The 16,096-nt window shown below is 41.7% G+C and overlaps 1 protein-coding gene across 3 annotated transcripts in view; it reads left to right on the forward strand.

The window, feature by feature from the left end:
* LOC8042160 (protein Aster-B) overlaps positions 1-16,096 on the forward strand; it is a 121,786-nt gene that overhangs the window by 42,095 nt on the left and 63,595 nt on the right. The gene's annotated exons all lie outside the window — the stretch shown is intronic.

The raw sequence follows: 16,096 nt of genomic DNA on the forward strand, positions 1-16,096 counted from the left end.
TGCGGCGCTTCGTGAAGCACCGCGGTCACGCGCTGTGCTGTTGGATATGTTTGCGCTGTTATAACCCCCTTGCCTTCTTTTTTTTTTCTTCTTCTTTTTCTTCTCTGAAAGTTGCTTAAATTTTCAAAGTCAAGTTCATAAATATCTACGTATTGTCGCGTTTTCTTTTTATTTCCGCGGCACTGTATATCTTCAAAAAAGTCGAATCACGTGAAATAATATATATATATATATATATATATATATATATATATATATATATATATATAATACACTCCGTGCGACGCGACTGGCGCGCCGCCGCGCGGCCGGTACCGAAGGTAGGCAGTGAGCACCCCAGAGCAAACGAAACCGAAACCACGCCGCGTACGTTGGTACACGTTGAAGTCGGAGTGGTGCTGTTGCGCTGGGTTCACAGCGCTGGGTTCACAGCTTAATAACGCAGCCTGTGCTGCGTCATAAGTGCTTCAATAGTGATGCGTCGTATCTCGCGGGGACAAAGTTTCACAGTTTTTCACCTCGCCGATGTTTTGTGGGACAGCGACAACGATGGAGCCGTGCCATACGACGCGAGAAATTTGGTGTCCCGATCATGTCTGCCACTGTGTTGACACGGCTAACATATTCTACACTGCCGCTTTTCGCTCTGCGTTTGTTTTCGTACCAGTAACGCCTACATGTGTCAGCGCCGATGGGACGAACTGAAATGCCATCCCACACTCGCGGGTATGCAGTGCCAATTTCGTTGGAGGAATGCCCTCCAAAGAAGTTTCGTCCCCATCGTACGAGTTGATGATAATTCCGGACAAATATGGCACGCAATCTGTACTTCATGAAGAAAGATTCGAACGGTAAAAAAAGTGACAAATATAAATCTAAAGAAAACAACAATGAAACTCGGAATCACTGGAGAATCGGCGTTTGAGTATGGAAGTTTATGTGGTGTGCTTTCTTTCTTGATCAGCCTCCTTTTGGCTGTGGAAACATTGACACCCCGAGTTCTGTAGACAACAATTTTTTTTTTCTCGGCTTTAGAGCCACCTATCGCAAAGTGGTCCGAACTGGACGTACCGTCCACTGGTCCCTTCCTACCTGTAAAGTGTGCACCTCCCACGATGAGTGGTATTTTCTGACAGCCTTTGACGGTCAAAGCCAGTTCCCATTTAGTTACGCCGCCCAAGCTAAATTTCCACCTGGTTTCGCTATTCCAACTATTTTTGTTTTAATAAGTGTTGTGCCAAGTGACGGTCATGTCAAAGTACCTGTGGGCCGAAAATCAGCACCTCGCGCAACAGGTTATTACACAACAGCTGACCGCAAAAGTCCTTGGCGGCCAAACCGTGTGTTGGCCGACAACTTTGTTTTCTCGGCTTTGGAACCACCTTTCGTAAAGTTGTTTAAACTGGAAGTACAGTCCACTAGTCCCTTCCTTCCTCTAAAGTCTCCACCTCCCCCGACCAGTGGTATTCTCTTGACAGCCTTTTCATGGTCAAAACCGGTTCCCATTGAGTTACGCCGCCCAAACCAAATTTTCACCTGATTTCCCTATGCCACCTTTTTTTTTTTTTTGTATATTAAGTGCTGTGTTATGTTACTGTCAAGTCCAAGTACCTGTGTGCCCAAATCTGCACTTTGCACAGCCCGCTATAACACAACATTTTGGGTCCAATATTGGATATCCCGTACAGCTTTATTTCTTTATTCGTTAGAAACAACTTTCACACGTACCGTCTGAATGAAACTTGGCACACTAGGTGCAGAAACTTAGTGTACATCTCACTCGCCTCCAATATCATCGTTCCAGCAGTCCTACGTTTACAGCGACGAGCGAAACAAATTTCCCCCTTAGAGCAATTATGGTGGCGGCCGTCTTGCTTTTCAGAAAATTGCTCCAACTCCTTTTTTGGCCGCAACTAGAGAAATTACCCCTAATAACGACTAAAACTCAATATATAAGAAGTGGAGAACAGCTAAATGCCCTTCTTAGGTCTGCTCCAGCACTCATGCAACGTCACCCTCAACATATCGGCTCAAAAAGCAGAAGTTCGGACCGTGCGCGCTTCCGCCGCCACAGCTTGGCATGCGAAAAGGCGCCACAGGCTGCTGAACGCGCCTCACTGTCGAACGCCAGCTCCTCCGCTAGCGGCGCTGCGCGCGTTTTTCAAAGCGCCCCCTACAGTTCCCGCACGGAGTGTATATATATATATATATATATATATATATATATATATATATATATATATATATATATATATATATATATATATATATATATATATATATATATATGGGCATGGTGGCGGAAGGCCGAAGGCGTGGGTATAAAACTGAGAAGAAAAAAACCCTTAGTGAAAAACAGCAACAACGGACGATTTAATCTTCGACGTTTCGGCCGGAGTCCGGCCTTCGTCAGGAAGTTTCTTCTCAGTTATATATATATATGTATATATATGGTGTTTCAGAGAACTCGGGCCTAATAATCGCTCCTGCGGAAACTACTTATCCCGACGAAAAAAGGCTTGTGTCGTTTTAGTCCTGAGCCAGGGGCCCATTTAGGAAAATTATTAAAGTCCGAGATAATTAACATGCTAATTAATTCGAGTAATTAATATTGTGTTTCAGGGCATGGTTTTAATTCAAAAATTGCTCAGAATCATAAAAAAAAAAAAAAAAAACACTAAATCCACAAATTGCAGAACGATAGAAGGCACGCGAAGCATTTTACGGGTTTCTGAAAAACAGCACAAATTCGCCGGGTTTTTAAGTTTCGGTTTGCTATCGGAGCGCATCTCGGCCCCGGCGGCACTTAGAGCACTATATAGCTTTTACGGAGCAGAGTAACGCAATCCTTTGAACCCCGTGTTTTGCCGACAACATGGCCGACAGAGCGGCTCGGCGCGAGTCACGTGGTACTCAGGGTTCCAGGAGGCGGCCCGCTCTACGGGAGAATACATGGAGATCAACACAACACGGCTGATTAAAAATGAACGGCGAGTTCACACTTTTCAAAACTAGTCTGTCGTGAAGTTAGTAAAGCAATAAACACTTTATCAAAGTTTTAACAATATCGGATGCGTGTGCAAATTTTGAGAAGGCAATTTCCAAGGCAATGGCGTTTGAAGCAGACGATTTTTGCTCGCAACGGAGATGGGCTTTTCGGGTTGGCCGGAGCAGGTCACGTGAATGGTGTGACTTCGCCGTGTCGTCTGCTGCATGATGCCGCTCAGGCAATGTTTTGTGCCCCTTGCGGGGCACAAAACTTAGCGCAAATTATTCTAAAGTGCTCCATTATTATGTCAAAAATGATTGCGATTCCGTATATTCCCACAACACTGAAGAAACAACGATTTTCTCACGTTCTCCATGCATTTCTGATCGCAGTTGGAACCTCCGGGCGTTCGCCGCTAGTCGCCGAGAGGCGGCGTTCTAGATTGCGCTACTCTGCTCCGTAGTGCTCTAGCGGCACCGCGCCCCGTGGAGAGATAGTGCAACCAGCCTCTGCTGCGTTGCGCGATGACAGCGCAGCAGAGGCTGCTACGCATGTCGTCTGCTACGCAAAGAGAAAGAGAGAGAGAGAAAAAAAAAAAAGCGCACGGGTGTAGCCACGTGTCTTTCGCCACTCACTCTCTCCTCTTCAGTTCTCCGACCTCCGTGCGCGGGTTTCGGTTTCGAGCAGTTGCGTCTTTTGGCTTTATTAAAGATATGCGCTACTCTGTTGCAAAATATTAATTGGGTAGTCCTCCGACACCACAATAAAGCGCCTGGGAAAAAAAAAAAAAAAAAAAAAAAAAAATTGAGGGGTGTTAGTGTCCCTTTAAAATGCGCTTGGATAAGAATCCGAAACCAGAGTATGCTTCAGAATTGAAAGGTTTTTTAAAACTTGGTAAAATGCTCAGCATGCTTTATACTTGTCTAAACAGGGTTGATATAGGGGTTATTGATTATGCTCAGTAAGTTTCTAATTGAAATTATGACCTTCAAATGAACAAGTAAAAAGTTGCTTTTTAAGAAAAACTTAAAAAAAAACAATTTTTTTTTAACATTATATTTTCTAAATGGGTACTTGGGCAGACACCAACACGGCACCAACCTTTTTTTTTTTTTTGTGCGATGCTTAGTTTTCTTAGGAGCGATTTGGCCTGCGTTTTCTCACACCGCGTTACCACCTGCAATGGTGGTACCGCGGTGTGAGAATCGTGCTCCCTAGCTCCTGGATGATTGGCTTCACAATAAATGTGCTTGCCTACACCTTCCCGGCGTGAAAAAATAAAGTAAGGCTCTAAGACTGCTCTTATATAGCAAAATTATAATTATGGGTTGCACACCCGGCATTGTACTGCTCACTGGTACTGCTCTTCTATGACGATTATCTAGATGACAGCCACTTTGATGAGCGCCAGTGTGCCCCCTATAGGTTGTGAAAGTTGCGAATATACATGCTGCTTCACGAAAGGTGGACAAGTTTGATATTTCGAAAACTGTGTATCGCACCAAACAAAGGTTTGTGTCATTTTGGTCCTAGGGCAGGGGCCTATTTAAGAAAATTAATGAAGTTCGGGATAATTAAGTTCATTATTTTGACGTAATCAATTTCTTAAATATTGAATTTAAGGGCATGGTTTTAATTATAATCTTGCTGGGCATCATCGAAAAACACTAAATCAATAAATTGCAGAACAATAGAAGGCATGCACGATATTTTACAGCTTTCTGAAAAACCGCGCTACTTTGACGGGTTTTTAAGTTTCGGTTTGCAATCGAAGTGCTTCTCGGCACCGACAACACCGCATTATGTGGAGAGATAGTGCAACCAGCCTCTGCTCCATTGTGCGAGAACAGCGCGGCAGAGGTTGTTTGTATGGATGTCGCAAACTTTTGTCGAACCGGAATTTTAGGTCAAACTTTCGGGGTTTGACGAACCTTCAAACTTTTAACCAGATTTGCCCCGTTCGACTTTATGGACAGTGTGGCCCGACCTTGATACAAGCATGTCAAGGTTTGGAGAATTTTTTTTTTTTTTTTGTGCAAAAGGTTATTTAGTTTTTTGCGAACAGTTGCAGTTAAAAGAAACTTTTCACAAAAGTTTGAAAAATTCGAACCTGGTCGAACTTGAACCTTAACCTGTTCGTGACACCTCTGGTTGTTTGCACTATTTCTGCACGACTAATTAATTAAAAATTGTTAATTAACTTTCTAATTAAGGAAAATACACATGATTCCAATTAGAAACTTACTGAGCATCATCGAAAACAACTAAATCAAGCCTTTTTAGAACGATTTGAGGCGCCAAAGTTACCACTTGCGAAGCAGGCACAAAGCTAGCGATAGCGGACTGCGATGATAATCTTGTCAATTAGCCGACTTATCGCAAAGATTAGCCACCCAAATAATGTCCCCCTGGCTGTATAACTCACCTGCACAAACCACATAAGTGTAACTTTCACGGCTTTTTTTAAACAAATTTGTAAAGCTTAAAAAAGAAAAACTGTAATAGTGCATATATATCTATCTATATGGGGAATTGCTATGTGCCTATGTCTACATAAGTAATCAAGACGAAAACGTCTATCTTTTGTTTTTAGTACTCACCCTACAAGGCATTTTTTTTTTGGTAAATAAGAGAAAAAGCTTTTTTCTTGGACAGGAATTATTTTCGGGAAGGGTGCTTATGGGGAAGTCGCAGCCACTAAATTGCATGGACCATACTGCCCCATACTTTATAAAGCACGATTTGCTTAACGTTAACCAAATGTTTCATCTAAAACTTTTAATTTACATACGGAACGACATAATTGATGACCAAACAACTTTTTTTGAGAGATTCCTTTGGAATAATATTCAATATGTTTTAATGCATGAATCCTTTAGGATACCTCGGTTAAGAACAACCTATGGAAACCAGAAACTAGAATACACGATGCCTCAATTCCTAAACAAACATCGAGATGTTATGGGAATAATACTAAATAGTGCTTCACGTTGCAGCTTCAAATATGATTTAAAAAGGTATCTTCTGTCATGTTGTTCGGAATAAATTTGAACGTCAATTTGTTTTTACATACACTGTATAGTATTATGAACAGGTCTATTTAAGCTACTGTATAAAATATGACGTGCAATTTTCATCCTTGTGGAAGTAATTGTACCAATGATATTGCACTGCTGTTTCTTGCCGATGTTTTGTACTTGTATTTCTTTTTTTTTTCATTGACTGCTGATGCAGTGTACTGGGGGGACTGGGCCTCGTTAGGCAGAGCTTATCTGTTTTTTGTCCTTTTTCCTTGTGATCCTGTGTCCGAAATAAAACAAACAAACCAACATACCCCCCTCCCTCCCCCTCCCTTCCTCTTTTGGCTACACTACTGGTTGCATGCCTTATCAAAAGGAAAAGATGCAAAACTAGAAAATAAATAAAAATAGTTTTTTTTTTGCACATTGAAACATGTGCTTGCATGTTGGCAGTAGAACAAGTGCAGTTTTCAAGTGTTTTAAATGTGCTTTACAAGTAAATAGCTTGTGCAACTCAATGTTCATAAAATGGTTTAGTTAAAAAGAATGACCACAGTTAAACTTACAACGTACCTGAAAGTTATTATTTTAAGCCTTTTTTCTTCTTCAAGCTGCACAGCTTAGTAATTATGACCTAAGTCAAGGAAACATCAGCAATTTCCTGTGCCTTACATCGTAGGAAAGCAATTTCTTGCATATTACCTGTAACAACCTGATGCGTGGAGGAAACATGTCTTGAATATTTGATGGTCTAACGAGATGTAAAGATCAGCAGACAAAATATTACAAAATGTTTTCAGGGTGAAAGCAATGTTACTAAGCGTGGCACTGGCGAGAATAATATTTTAGAGATAGGGAGAGAGAGAGAAAAAGAATGCAATAAAGGTTGCAGAGTTTCGTAAACTTAAAAAATACACCTTTGCTCTTTAAAAAAAAATTTATTCCATTGGTTTTTTAAAAGGATACTGAAATGAAAATTTAAATATACCTTTCACATTCAGGAAAAAGTTAAACATAATCATCCATTATCTGCACGTTCATATTTAAAACAGACTGCTGTATTTTTCGTTCCAATTGATTGATTCTAGCAAGCGCTCAAAGAGCCACCATCAGAGAGCACTTTGCATCACAAGAGACTCGGCGCGTCACAGGAGACTCTGCGCATTCGTGACATCACTTTTCCCAGCACGGACAGGACTACAGGGAGGCTGGCATAGTTATGAGCTTTGCCACTTGGCGGCGTCAATGCGTTACAACCTAGCTGTTCGAGATGCCCAAGACTGGTTGGGCAATGCCAGCAGAGGCGAAAAAGTGACTCACTGGCGCTTCAAACTTCACTGACCACCTTCTCTTCTCAATCTCGTACCCTCTCCTCACAGGAGTTAAGTAGGTGCAGGAGAGAAGGGTAGTTTTGGTGTATTTCTGAGCAAAAAATTGGTGTCTCCGTGATGTTGTCAGAACATAGCTGACATTTAGACAATTAAATTGGTGCAAGAATTTCGTTTCAATAACCCTTTAAAAGGCAGGCATGTGACGAATGCTTGTCAAGATGTCATCCAATGTCAAGTTCAAGTTCTGAGGCACATGAGCATTAGCCACACTTTTGCTTTAGCAATGTGTGTGGTCACCACGTTTCTTTGCTTACACTTATTGGTCGTCGCATAATTCTTGTTCGCCAACAGAAACCTTGAAATGCTTATAACATTTTTCAAGATATATTTAAAGAGGCAAACGAAATGGCAAACTGTCTTTAAAGGCAACCCCACTCAGTTTTCTATATTTGGGTGTTATAAATTGGTTTTAACACTATAGCGTTATGGAGCTTGTGTCGCAGAGAAACCAATGTTGGTGGCGTGACATGAAAATACTTAATGGTTGATAGGGCCATGACGTCACAGCCACATGACCTCGCGTAGGAATTTCAAACAACCCAGAACGCTCGCGTGAAACGTGATGTTACGCATGGAATGAAAGTGTTAAAAAAACATGACATGTAGTGCAAATTAAAGGTCGCCGCATGTTTCAAATTATTTCACTTTATAAAGTAATTATTAAAGTGATTAAAAATTTGAATAATTTTAGGCAGGATTCAAACCCACGACCCTTCGATTGCGAGCCAGACACGCCGCTCACTAGGCCATGTCCGCCGCACTTTTGCAATAAAGTATAATTTTTATTTCCAGCATTGTGCGGTTTCAAATGTTGGTTTCTGGAAATTTACGGCGAAATCAAAACTACACAAAGGCTCCAACGTGGCGGTAGCACTCTTAATCGGCATTAGTGAAGGTGACAATATCACTTTTGTGCCTCAGTAAGCATGCGTGATGGGTTGGGCCGCACAAGCCACAGCCGTCTGATTTAATCCTCTGTGCACGAAATTGCACAGCCATGCACGAGCATATAGAAGAAGCAGCCAATATCAGCTTAATTAGTGCCGACAATGCACAATTGGGAGGAAAACAATGAAATTTTGTTCAGTGCTGCCTCAGCAGCAGCTCATCCACTTGCTAAGGAGCAGGTGATAGCAGTTTTAATACTGACTTTAGGGGGAATCCTGATATTTAAGTTTGACATAATATTTTTTAATAAACTACTGTAAAATACCATGGAAGCGCCCGCTTCATTCATGTGTCCACTATTAACATTTTTAAAATTTGGGAATTCTCAAAATATATGTTGAGCAGACAAGCGCCCATGCCTAGATTAACCCAGTTTTCGGTGAAACTGGCGTGGGTGTTCACCCGGTATTTTATGGCACTCATTTTATGCCGCTCTATACTTTTCTTTTCTTTGCATTATATTTATCAACATTGCTATTGTTTTGTTTTTCTACATTGATATGTTTTTTTTTGTGTGTAATAAGTGCATTATTGCATGTTGTATGTATGTTGTGTCAATAAGTTTTGTATCCCCCTCATATAATGCCCTTACCAAACAACTTCATATATGTTAAATAAATAAAAAAAAGAATTAAGTGTGAGCAAAGCAGAAATTGCACGCAAGCTCGAGGATGTTGTTTTGAACAGTGCTTGCACTGTACGAACGCATATGTACGATAGGTAGGGTTAAAGTATGGTGCTCGAGTGTGCAGCCTTGGGCTTTGCTCACACTTTTATTTTGGTTCAAACTAAGAGTAGAGCCACTTGAGATCTTTCTCCTCCTGCAATCATAATGTTTGTGGTTTTATACTATTGTTGCCTGTTTGAATGCTATCTGGATCGCTTTGTTTGTCAAAACTAGGATTTAAAATGCTTCTCCTCAGTGCCCTGAGGGTCCTGAGAATTTTGGCAAGCACAAATTACAAATTTTTTTTCTTGTCTTATTTTGATAATAATTATTGCAATGATGGAGGTGCTGTGCCCTTTGCACCCAATTGTGCCATGGACGAAAGTCTGATACATCTTGCACTGAAGTACCATTTCTGCTAAGAATTGCTCCACACCTGCGCCGAGATGAGCTTAAACAAAGCAAAAAATTAATAAATGAATAAAGGAATTTTCTAAAAAAAACCTCAAAAGCAAGAAATAAAAAGAATTTATTTTTGATTGATTCTAATATTTAGAGAAGTAGGAGGAACGATATGTAGAGCCCTGCATATCAGCAGATATCCGCAGTAAACTGACGGATGCAATTAAAAATTAATCAGATTTGGTGGATTGCGGATTGAGTATAGACGCCAGGGGCTGCGGATGCGGATCGGGTGTGGATATCCGCGAGTAGGGATCTACATTTTTGCCGAGGCGGCCCATAAACGTATGCGACTGCACAGTGTAGAGTGACTAAGTGAGTGACACCGCGACACTATGAGGTGCATCATTGAGTATATTGCGGGAGAAAACCACTCGCTTAGGTAAAAAGGGGCAAATCAAGAAGAAGATTGTTCTTTACGTCAAGAAAGATTTGATTCTAGCCCAAGATCGCTTTAGAACGTTCTGTCTCACCAAAAATGCTGTCCTCAGAAAAAGTAAAGAATGCAGGAGTATCAGTCATCCCAGGAAAGCATGTTCTTATTTGACAGGGAAAGAGCAGAAAACAGTTTTTGAGCAAAGAAAACCTAAAGTGTACAAGCCACAAGAATGTAGAGGCCTGCAAGTGGCTTCTTCGGCTACAAGTACAGGGTGTCACAAAAGAAAATTTACACGGTCTTCTTAAGCACAAAAATAAACTAGGCATCGCCGAACGCTCATTCTCCGCCCAAAGGTAGAGCTAGAGGTCACAACCAGATGCCAAAGTTTCAGCCCGATCCGATAACTTAATCAAAAGTTATAAGTGATTTTCTGAAAATTTCAATGGGAAAATGGCGGCCGACGGACTTTTCAAACACATGGGGCTCTATGGCAGTAGGAACCGAAAACGGGCAAAAATGGGCTCCATTTTCCCATTGAAATTTTCAGAAAATCACTTATAACTTTTGATTAAGTTATCGGATCGGGCTGAAACTTTGGCGTCTGGTTGTGACCTCTAGCTCTACCTTTGGGCGGAGAATGAGCGTTCGGCGATGCCTAGTTTATTTTTGCGGAAAAAAAGACAGTGTAAATTTTCTTTTGTGACACCCTGTAGATCGAGGAGACTGAATTTGATCGTCTGGAATGGTAAAACTTGCGCCAGCACGAGTTTCCGTGCCTCATTTTTGTAGCGCAGTTCGTGCATGCCATCTCAGTATCAAGTGCATCAATGGAGAAGGACTTCTCATAAGCGGTTTTTAATTTAAAAGGGGTGAACCAGTCTGAATCTGTCCATGTTGTCAATATTTTGTTTCTTGTAACAGCAATCTCGACAAGTGAAACGTTGCGTGCACATGTGTGTGTCTTTCCTTTTTCTCGACAACAGGCACTGAGTTGTTCTTAAGTATATGGTTCCCAGCATGCAGTTGAGGGATCATGTTTAAAACTGAAACCGATGGGAGGCGTTGCCATTCTTGAATATTGTGATATTTTCCCAGTGGTATACTGGCGCCTTACTGTGCTGCGGGGCTTGAGCACTTTTACTCTCCCACTTTTTTATTGTTTGACCTAAATAAAATGACATAATGTTATTATTCTGCCATTTTTTAATTTTCATGTTTATAAAATAGGTGTATGCTTGAGGGGGGTTTTACAAAGCAAAAAGGAAAATAAATATTAAAATTTCCTTCCTTTTAAGCATATCTTCTGAACAGAGTGTCAGTGTCACGGACTCTCAAGACTGCAATCATCTTTTCAGCGATGCGAAGTGGCTCTGGCAGGATGATCACTTATTTTATAAATACAATAAAACAGAATATGATAAAATGACTTTCACCATATTCTGACACGAAGATCTTGTTGTCGAAAGGTGAGCAGACGGCTTATAAGATACCACCCAGATGCTTTCTTAATTTTTAGTAATTCTCGATTTCATGACGTAAAATGAATGCACGGATTGAAGGTGGGATGCGGTTCCGAATTTTGCGGATGTGGTTTGGATGGGGATACATTGTCTGCAGATGCGTGTCAGATGCGGATGATCAAACTGTTATCCATGCACGGATCTAAAAAATATGTATTTCATAGTGTCTCCACTCACCGTATAGTTTGTCTTATCTTAGGTCAGAGCTTGATCGAAGGTTGAAACACATACAACCACAAACACATACTAAAAGTGCAAGTCAAGGGACATTCCCAGGTCGAGAATCTGTCGCTGTCTTGGGGGCCAGAAAATAAGTAAATAAATAAGTAAAAAAATATTGCTAGATAAGCATTTAAATAAAAAGTGAAACATAGCATAGAAATTAAAAAGTAAAATAATCTAAGGGAAATGAATACAGATACTCTATTTTTAAATTCAATATTTAGCTAATTATGACATTATACACAATAATTGGGACCCAGAAAACTCACCAGGCCAAAATCAAAGCACATAGGAACATTGCCATATTCACACCGGGCAGAAGGCTAATGAGAACAATAGAACTGATGCTGACAATATGCAATTAATATGACACAGGACACCAAGCACAATATATGGGAATGCAAAGGAAGTTTAACATACATAGTTACGTAGATATAAAACAGGGGGCTAAGAATGATAATGCTGGTGATGACATGTTTAATGAATAATATGGCGATAGGACACGCTTTGCAATAGAAAGTTTTCTGTCGTTATTACTGCGTATCTTAGCTTACGCGCGCCTATTTTGCGCCGGTAGAAGCGGGTGGCTGGAAGCGGGCCGTGGGCTAAGCTTTATTGGAAGGACGGCGGCCAGCCAAAGGCCGGTCAAAAGACCTCCGCGGATTGGATTTGACCTGCGGTCCAGGGTTTGGAGATGTCTGGTTTAGTTAATGAAAGAACACATACAGGAAGATGGATGAATGCCATGATGTTGCGCTTTGACGCTGGTTGGTCCCATTGGCTCGTGGCGGCGGCTGTACTTTAAAATGAGGTGAAACGAGGTATTTAGATTGCTCGTCAACTGCGCTGGTTAGTTGATGCGCTGGCGGATTGATCGCCGACGTCGTCTGAATTTCCAGGCAATGTCGTCAATGTCAGAAGCTTAAAGTCGCGAGAAAACATGACCAAATTCTATGATGGCGGCTTATTTGATAAGACAGAACTAGGGTTTTGTACTCGTGATGAGACGTGATTATCATGTCTACCACATGCCTTTGTGTTGCCCCTTACCGGCGCATGCACGTTGAGCTTCACCGCTTTGCAACATGGTGCTGGGAGCTGCGGCTGACGTGGGTGAGCACCTTGGTTAGCGCGATAGGTTGCTCACTACTATTTCAGGTCTACCTTCTTTGGTCTTGATGGTAGGTTGATTTCCAATTTTAAAAATCTGTGCCGAGAAAGAGAAAGAAAATTCAGGACTATATTTGAAAATGGTAGTTGTGGTTGTTCCCGTGCAGCTGTGGATCAGCGAACTCTGACTTCACTCTGGTTCCAACTCCACTATGGAGGTCACCCGCACAAGTGTACGTTCTCATAATACTATTGGCAGTTCATAATTGGCCGTTGATATTATTAAAGTCCCGAGTTTAATATGCTCATAAAGCTCATCACCACCGCTTGTCCTGTTAACACCTTCCTCGTTTTTGTTATTTCTGCGCTGTTTCCAGTTGTATCATGAGCCAACTCGCCTGCATTGCCCCTTTGATCTAAAACTTGAGTGACACATTTTTGTTGATAGACATGTCGGCTGGTATGCTGATTATGCAGGCATTTTACAGACATATTTATAGGCTAAATAAACTACCGGCTGTAAAAGTGCGAAGGCAGAGAAGCTTTATCTCAACTGAAGTGTTGTTCTACGATTCATTTCTCATCCATTTTTTAGTACCCATTTTAAATGGAGCTTACTCTGACTAGAGTATTATTTCTAAAACTAAGGCTCTGTTTCCTTTGGCACCCTACTATTCTTAAAACAAGAAATAAGTAATAAAAGCATCAGTGGCTGCTTCAAACCAATATTTTACCCTCTACAGGACTTGCTACAAAAGGTCATATGCTGCTTCCATCACTGTTATTGCCATGACTGTTATTCGTTGGGGTGTCACAGGTCTACTAACTAACAAGGTAGTCCATTGTGCATCATTACTATAGTGCCTGGAGCGCGTCTTCGACTGGTGTGTTTAGCGTCCTATGCTGCCCATACATTAAAGGTGGTCCCAAAGTGGCAAAAAATGACGTCACAGAAGGTGAAGTGCCATGCTATTGCATGTCGCGATCCTGGCGGTTGTCGTAGTAATGTTAAGGAGAAACTGCGAGAAGCACAAGTGAACACGAGTGTCATTGTCGTCACGGCAACCCACAAATTTTGCCTGCCAAAGCTTTCGTGGACTGCCACACTAGAGGGCGACCTGCAGCGCAACAGGCATCTGCCACATACACCACAGCTGTTAGGATGCCGCCAGGCGGAAATCGAGGGACCACTTTTTAGGAGGCGGTAAACACATCAGTCGGAGACGCGTTCCAGGTGCCATAATCATCACACATTTTCCAGTGCTCAATCTTTTACACTGAAAAGTCAGTTTAGTCTTTGTGAAGAGCCTGACTAGTTTTCTATACTACCGTAAAATCCCCAGAGATGCCCTAGCCTCGAAAGATAGCCTACCCCTATTTATGGCTTGATTTGCTATATATATATATTTTTTTTTTAATTCCGAAAGATAGCCCACTTTTTGTAATAATAGTGTTGTAATCAATGATGGCCTCAGTGTAAATGCGTCTAGTTAGCTTTGGCAGGATATGAGTGAACGTTGCTGACTGGGAAGTGCAGTCATCTTTGCCTCGTTGCCCCTCGCCACCATAACAGGCTTGGAAGAGACATGACCTAAAGATAGCAATTTTTTAACTTTTCTTGATTGAACACCAAAAGTTAGCTCACCCCATATTTTCACCCGATTTGCTCTCGATGTTAGGTGAAGCTAAACTCAAGATTTTTACTATAAAAAAATAAAAAGTGAAATGTATAACTTTTTCTTTTTTAACAAACATATTGTGTGCTCACATGTTGCCAAAGAATAGGAGAGAGTTGGTCTCCATTCCTATATTATATACTATAGGCTTGTTGCAGCCATTGGTGTTAGAAATGCTGAAACTGGAGAAAAGAAAGACAACAGCTAGCACAAGAAGAAGTTGCAGCTGTGTTATGCTGTCTACCCCAATATTGGGACTATGAATTGTTACTGAACCAGCTGGCCCGCATAGTTTTCTTACTTTTCGTTGACATGCTGTCAAAGTGGCCTTGTTGCAAGCCTGCATGAAACTTTCTTTTTTCTGTCTTTGAGATAAATAGAAGTGCACAACAGTGTTCACTACACAATGTTTGCAGAATAAATGGCCACAAGACGATATGGGCGGTTTTTGTGAGTACACTCCTTCTATTGCAGAGCAGGTTTGGTGCCGAAATGCAGGATTGGCCTGTGCCATCTCGTTTCAATAGTAGTGCATGACACTGAAAATATTTGCTTTCAGCGCATACTTTTTTGTGTTTAATATGGAAGCTTAAGCATGTGCTGCAGCCTGCTCCACACCTAACAATATCACTCGCAAAGATCTCTGTTAACATTGGGCAGTCGAACCAGTCATTATTCCGGTTCGGTTCGGGTTCAGTAGCTTTGCATTTTGTACCGGTTCAATTCCAATTCTGTCATGCATTCGAAATAACGGTTCAGTTACCAGTTTCACCAAGCGTAGATCAATTCAAACCAGTTCTCCAAAAAAAAAGAAATCTACTATGCAGATGACGTGTTTAACACAACGTCATTGGCATAGTGGACTTTTAGCGCAGATGATGCTGTGTTCAACACAGCGTCATCTGCATTAAAAAAAAAGCTAGTCATCTGAAGCCATACTGCAGAAACGAGAACAGAAAAATAAATATACGCTTGTTTTGTGATCTTACCTTTTTGTTGCAAACATCATTTTATGCAAATTACGAGGTTATACCAAAGTACAGTACTCACATGTACTATCAAGGAAAAATGAAATACGAACAGAGGAGCGCGTGGCTCGCGGTACAGGCTGCGCCACCTGGAAGTGAGCCTAAGGGTGAGGCTGTGTGACCTACTCCCTTGTGTATATGCCCCTCTCTCGGCGCTTCCCAAGCTTCAGCATTGCGCCTCTCGGTGCGCTGAAAGCTATCACCGCTATCGTTGCTTGCTCGCCGCGTACGGCGCGAGAAAGGTCGCCGCTAGTAGCAGCTAGAGCGCGTGCTCCAGCTGCTACTAGTGGGAAGCTTCCTCGTGCTTCCCAAGCTTCGGCGCAGTGCCGAAGTTTGGGAAGCATCGAGCGAGGGGCGTATACACATGGGAGTAGGTCACACACCCTCACCCCTAGGCTCACTTCCAGGCGGCGCAGTCTGTACCACGAGCCACGCGCTCCTCTGTTTGCATTTCATTTTTCCCCGATAGTACAGTACTCACACAGCCAGCACGCATAGTGACGCTGTAACGGTAACCCACACCATACTCGCAAACTACCTACCCTGCACGCCCAAACGCCTTGCTCGAATGACTACAGCAAAAAGCAAAGGAAATATAAAGAAAAAAAAAAAAAAGATGCTGCTTTTGAAATGCATACTAAAAAAAAATTGTGTAGCAAACTGCTCGGCAATTGTGTCACACGT

Source organism: Ixodes scapularis, unplaced genomic scaffold, assembly GCF_016920785.2.
Source record: "Ixodes scapularis isolate PalLabHiFi unplaced genomic scaffold, ASM1692078v2 PGA_scaffold0__279_contigs__length_252992795, whole genome shotgun sequence".
In the NCBI taxonomy this organism is placed as follows: Eukaryota; Metazoa; Arthropoda; class Arachnida; order Ixodida; family Ixodidae; genus Ixodes; species Ixodes scapularis.